This window comes from Phyllopteryx taeniolatus, chromosome 5 (assembly GCF_024500385.1).
Source record: "Phyllopteryx taeniolatus isolate TA_2022b chromosome 5, UOR_Ptae_1.2, whole genome shotgun sequence".
NCBI classification, from domain to species: Eukaryota; Metazoa; Chordata; class Actinopteri; order Syngnathiformes; family Syngnathidae; genus Phyllopteryx; species Phyllopteryx taeniolatus.
The window spans coordinates 18,253,568-18,259,919 of NC_084506.1; positions in this window are offsets into that span (position 1 = coordinate 18,253,568).

The window sequence follows — 6,352 nt, forward strand, 5'->3', positions numbered from 1 at the left end:
TTAGCATCTGTGTTGTTCTTTGATAAAGCACGAAACAAGTGCTAATTTGCTTGATCGATTTGTTTTTTTAACTTCGTGTTGCCAGCCAAAGTTTGAGATACAAGCCAGCTTCAGATACGCCACAGCTTGAGGGAAGCGAATACAATTTGAATTTGATGTTGTTCTAGCTACTGTTCAGTGCCAGTTATCAAGAATGGGCAGCAGTGTGTACAGGTGCTGGTCATACAATTAGAATTTCATGAAAAAGTTGATTTATTTCAGTAATTCCATTCAAAAAGTGAAACTTGTATATTATATTCATTCATTACAAAGAGACTGATATATTTCAAATGTTTATTTCTTTTAATTTTGATGATGATAACTGACTTTTAATGAAAATCCCAAATTCAGTATCTCAGAAAATTGAGCCTTCAGCTCTTCCCCATTGTTGGCTCTGGCGTATCGCATCTCCCTCTTCACAAGAACCCATCGATTTTTTTTATGGGGTTGAGGTCAGGGGAGTTTGCTGGCCAATCAAGAACAGGGATACCATGGTCCTTAAAGCAGGTACTGGTAGCTTTGGGATTGTGTGCAGGTGCCATAAAGTCGGTCAGCCGCAGGAAGCGGCACCAGGACACCTTAGGTCGCAGTGAAGTGCTCTAAAACTTCCTGGTAGACGACTGCGTTGACCTGGGATCTAAGGAAACACAGCGGAGCAACACCAGCACATGTCATGGCACCCCAAACCATCACTGACTGTGGAAACTTTACACTCGACCTCAAACCACGTGGGTTCTGTGCTTCTCCTCACTTCCTCCAGACTCTGGGACCTTCAAATTGACTTTCATCAGAGAACCTAACTTTGGAGCACTCAGTAGCAGTCCTGTCCTTTTTGTGTTTAGCCCAGGCGAGACGCTTGTGACGCCGTCTCTTGATCAAGAGTGGCTTGACACGAGGAACACGACAGCTGCAACCCAGGTCTTGCACACGTCTGTGCGTGCTGCTTCTTGAAGCACTGACTCCAGCTGCAGTCCACTCTTTGTGAATCTCCCCCACATTTTTGGAATGGGTTTTGTTTCACAATCCTCTCCAGGGTGCAGTTATCCCTATTTGCTTATACGCTTTTTTTTCTATCACATCTTTCCCTTCCCTTGGCCTGTCTATTGCTATGTGCTTGGACACGAAGCTCTGTGAACAGCCAGCGTCTTTAGCAAGGACCTTTCGTGTCTTGCCCTCCTTGTGCAACTGGTCAACGGTCGTCTTTTGGACAACTGTCAGCTCAGCAGTGTTTTCCATGATTGTGTAGTCTACAGAACAAGATTGAGAGACCATTTCAAGGCCTTTGAGTTAAGTGGCCGATTAGAGTGTGGCACCAGGTGTCTTCAATATTGCACCTCTCCACAATATTCTAATTTTCTGAGATACTCAATCTGGGGTTTTCATTCGTTAGTCAGTTATAATCATTAACATGAAAAGCAATAAACACTTGAAGTATGTCAGTCTGTGTGAAATGAATGTATACATCATACAAGTTTCACTTTTTGAATGGGATTACTGAAATAAATCAACTTTTTCATGATATTCTAATGACATGACCAGCACCGTAGTCCCTTTTGTGATAATGGTGTTGCGAGCAGCGTTGAACGACTCGAATCGTTGATTGTTGGTCGATTGGGGTTTAGTTGTTTGACTTCAGACTCTGTGTGGTTGTTTTTGTTGGCGTTAGTCTGGAGGGGCTCGCCGCTAACTAACCACTAGCAGCTCAGGAACTAGCAGAGATTTCCAAGTAGCGAGGCGTGAATTCTTGACGGATGCGCTTCAAGAGAGGTCAACTGGATTAAATTACCAGGAATCTAGGAAAAGAGTAGATGGCTTCAATAAACACAAATAGCGGAAAACCATTGTGGTAACTTGTAGCTTGTCCCATTGCAATTTACAAAACTACTTAGTTTCTTTACATTCTGTTTTATGTTTGTACACAATACAGTGCTTTTTTTTTTTTTTTTTTAATCTGTTTTGAGATCTGTATTCAAGCCAACCATCTTTTCTTTGTAGTTCTACATCAAAAGAATTCCTTCAGCCATTTGTATGTTTTATTAGGGTTTTCCTTCTCCTCTCCGACAGTAACCTGTCTTGGGTTTACAACAGGCGTCCCGGTCTTCAAAGAGGACCGTTTTGCATCTTGTAAAATAAAGGGTACCGCTTGTGAGCCTGTCTCATCTGCGGGTGTGGTTATTTCACGGACGCAGAGTGCCACCTTGTGCCCAGTTTAACACTCCAAATATGGTCATGAGGAGCGACCATCTTCGGCGGGGCTAAATCCACGCCCAGATAAATAAACCTTTATAAACTGGCATCCAGGACTTTCGGGGGTTCAGTAAATCGAATGAGCCCAAACGCCAAGTGTCTCGAAGTCTTCATTCATTCCTGCCCAACGGGTGACCACCGACCCAGAACCGCAGGCAAAAAAAATCCACGTCACCATTCCACCAAATCGGTGCATTTTACTTGTTGTAACGCTAAAAATGAACTTCAAATTCGGAATTACTCAAAATGTGTATTGGCCCATCTCAGGAAACTTTTTTTGTCATTTTTTTTTTTCATTTTACTCCATATTTGAGTAAAAGGAGTGAGATTTTAGCATAGCATTAGAAAATACATTAAACAGCCACCTGGCATTCATGCTAATAGCATGTTGACACTAAGCACAGGTCAGTGTTTCAAAAAAAACACAAAAAAAGTACTTCAAAATAAACAACATGAACCAAAAAAATTGGAAGCAGGGACATGGAACAAATGGTATTTTACCAATGTTTTATATTAATATTTAAAATTGTATTTATTACATATGAAATCACATCAATAGGACACTGAAATGAATAAAATAAAATTGCATTCCATCCATCCATCCATTCTCTACCGCTTATCTGGGTCGGGTCGCGGGGGCAGTAGCTTCAGCAGGGACGCCCAGACTACCCTCTCCCCAGCCACTTCATCCAGCTCTTCCGGGGGGATCCCGAGGCGTTCCCAGGCCAGCCGAAGGATGTAGTCTCTCCAGCGCGTCCTGGGTCGTCCCCGGGGTCTCCTCCCGGTGGGACATGCCCGGAACACCTCACCAGGGAGGCGTCCGGGAGGCATCCGAATCAGATGCCCCAGCCACCTCATCTGGCTCCTCTCAATGCGGAGGAGCAGCGGCTCTACTCTGAGATCCTCCCGGATGACCGAGCTTCTCACCCTATCTCTAAGGGAGAGCCCGGACACCCTGCGGAGGAAACTCATTTCGGCCGCTTGTATCCGGGATCTTGTTCTTTCGGTCACGACCCACAGCTCATGACCATAGGTGAGGGTAGGAACGAAGATCGACCGGTAAATTGAGAGCTTCGCCTTTCGGCTTAGCTCTTTCTTTACCACAACGGACCGATACAAAGTCCGCATCACTGCAGACGCTGCACCGATCCGCCTGTCGATCTCCCGTTCCATTCTTCCCTCACTCGTGAACAAGACCCCAAGATACTTGAATTCCTCCACTTGGGGCAGGATCTCATCCCCGACCTGGAGATGGCATGCCACCCTTTCCCGACTGAGGACCATGGTCTCAGATTTGGAGGTGCTGATTCTCATCCCAGCCGCTTCACACTCGGCTGCGAACTGCTCCAATGAGAGTTGGAGGTCACGGCTTGATGAAGCCAACAGAACCACATCATCTGCAAAAAGCAGAGATGCAATACTGAGGCCACCAAACCGGACCCCCTCTACGCCTCGGCTGCGCCTAGAAATTCTGTCCATAAAAGTTATAAACAGAATCGGCGACAAAGGGCAGCCTTGGCGGAGTCCAACCCTCACCGGGAACGAGTCCGACTTACTGCCGGATATGCGGACCAAACTCTGACTCCGGTCGTACAGGGACCGAACAGCCCGTATCAGGGGGTTCGGTACCCCATACTCCCGAAGCATTCTCCACAGGACTCCCCGAGGGACACGGTCGAACGCCTTCTCCAAGTCCACAAAACACATGTAGACTGGTTGGGCGAACTCCCATGCACCCTCGAGGACCCTGCCGAGGGTGTAGAGCTGGTCCACTGTTCCACGGCCAGGACGAAAACCACACTGCTCCTCCTGAATCTGAGATTCGACTTCCCGACGGACCATCCTCTCCAGCACCCCTGAATAGACCTTACCAGGGAGGCTGAGCAGTGTGATCCCCCTGTAGTTGGAACACACCCTCCGGTCCACCTTCTTAAAAAGGGGGACCACCACCCCAGTCTGCCAATCCAGAGGCACTGTCCCCGATGTCCACGCGATGTTGCAGAGGCGTGTCAACCAGGACAGCCCCACAACATCCAGAACCTTTAGGAACTCCGGGCGAATCTCATCCACCCCCGGGGCCCTGCCACCGAGGAGCTTTTTAACTACCTCGGTGACCTCAAACCCAGAGATAGGAGAGCCCGCCTCAGAGAACCCACACTCTGCTTCCCCATGGGAAGGCGTGTTGGTGGAATTGAGGAGGTCCCATCCCCACTATACACAGTGTTGGTGGTGCACTGCTTTCCTCTCCTGAGACGTCGGATGGTGGACCAGAATTTCCTCGAAGCCGTCCGGAAGTCTTTCTCCATGGCCTCACCGAACTCCTCCCATGCCCGGGTTTTTGCTTCAGCGACCACCAGAGCTGCATTCCGCTTGGCCAGCCGGTACCCATCAGCTGCCTCAGGAGTCCCACAGGCCAAAAAGGCCCGATAGGACTCCTTATTCAGCTTGACGGCATCCCTCACCGTTGGTGTCCACCAACGGGTTCGGGGATTGCCGCCACGACAGGCACCGACCACCTTACGGCCACAGCTCCGGTCGGCCGCCTCAGCAATGGAGGCGCGGAACATGGTCCATTCGGACTCGATGTCCCCCGCCTCCCCCGGAACATGAGCAAAGTTCTGTCGGAGGTGGGAGTTGAAACTTCTTCTGACAGGGGATTCTGCCAGACGTTCCCAGCAGACCCTCACAATACGTTTGGGCCTGCCACGTCGGACCGGCATCTTCCCCCACCATCGGAGCCAACTCACCACCAGGTGGTGATCAGTTGACAGCTCCGCCCCTCTCTTCACCCGAGTGTCCAAGACATGCGGCCGCAAGTCCGATGACACGACCACAAAGTCGATCATCGAACTGCGACCTAAGGTGTCCTGGTGCCAAGTGCACGTGTGGACACCCTTATGCTTGAACATGGTGTTCGTTATGGACAATCCGTGACGAGCACAGAAGTCCAATAACAGAACACCGCTTGGGTTCTGATCGGGGGGGGCCGTTCCTCCCAATCGCGCCCTTCCAGGTCTCACTGTCATTGCCCACGTGAGCATTGAAGTCCCCCAACAGAACAATGGAGTCCCCAGCGGGAGCGCTCTCCAGCACCCCCTCCAAGGACTCCAAAAAGGGTGGGTACTCTGAACTGCTGTTTGGTGCATAGGCACAAACAACAGTCAGGACCCGTCCCCCCACCCGAAGGCGGAGGGAGGCTACCCTCTCGTCCACCGGGGTGAACCCCAACGTACAGGCGCCGAGCCGGGGGGCAATAAGTATACCCACACCTGCTCGGCGCCTCTCACCATGGGCAACTCCAGAGTGGAAGAGAGTCCAACCCCTCTCGAGAGGACTGGTACCAGAGCCCCAGGTGTGTGTGGAGGCGAGTCCGACTATATCGAGTCGGAACTTCTCGATCTCACACACCAGCTCGGGCTCCTTCCCTGCCAGAGAGATGACATTCCACGTCCCTAGAGCCAGCTTCTGTAGCCGGGGATCGGATCGCCAAGGTCCCCGCCTTCGGCCACCGCCCAGCTCACACTGCACCCGACACCTATGGCCCCTCCCACAGGTGGTGAGCCCATGGGAAGGGGGACCCACGTTACCCTTTCGGGCTGTGCCCGGCCGGGCCACATGGGTGCAGGCCCGGCCACCAGGCGCTCGCCTTCGAGCCCCACCACCAGGCCTGGCTCCAGTGGGGGGCCCCGGTGGCCCGCGTCCGGGCAAGGGAAAACGAAGTCCATTGTTTGTCGTCATCATTAGGGGTCTTTGAGCCGTGCTTTGTCTGGTCCCTCACCTAGGACCTGTTTGTCATGGGTGACCCTGCCAGGGGCATAAAGCCCCAGACAACTTAGCTCCTAGGATCACTGGGACACACAAACCCCTCCACCACGACAAGGTGACGGCTCAAGGAGGGGATAAAATTGCATTTTGAAAGTTAATTTTGTCGTACATTTCTGCAATTTATTTCCAGCGAACGCAAATGCTCTCCCACTAGATAGAGTCCCATAATAAATTGGAGACTGAATTTCACACATTTACCGCTTGAGGGCGAACAAGCGTCATTTTGGAGGCAACTGCAAGT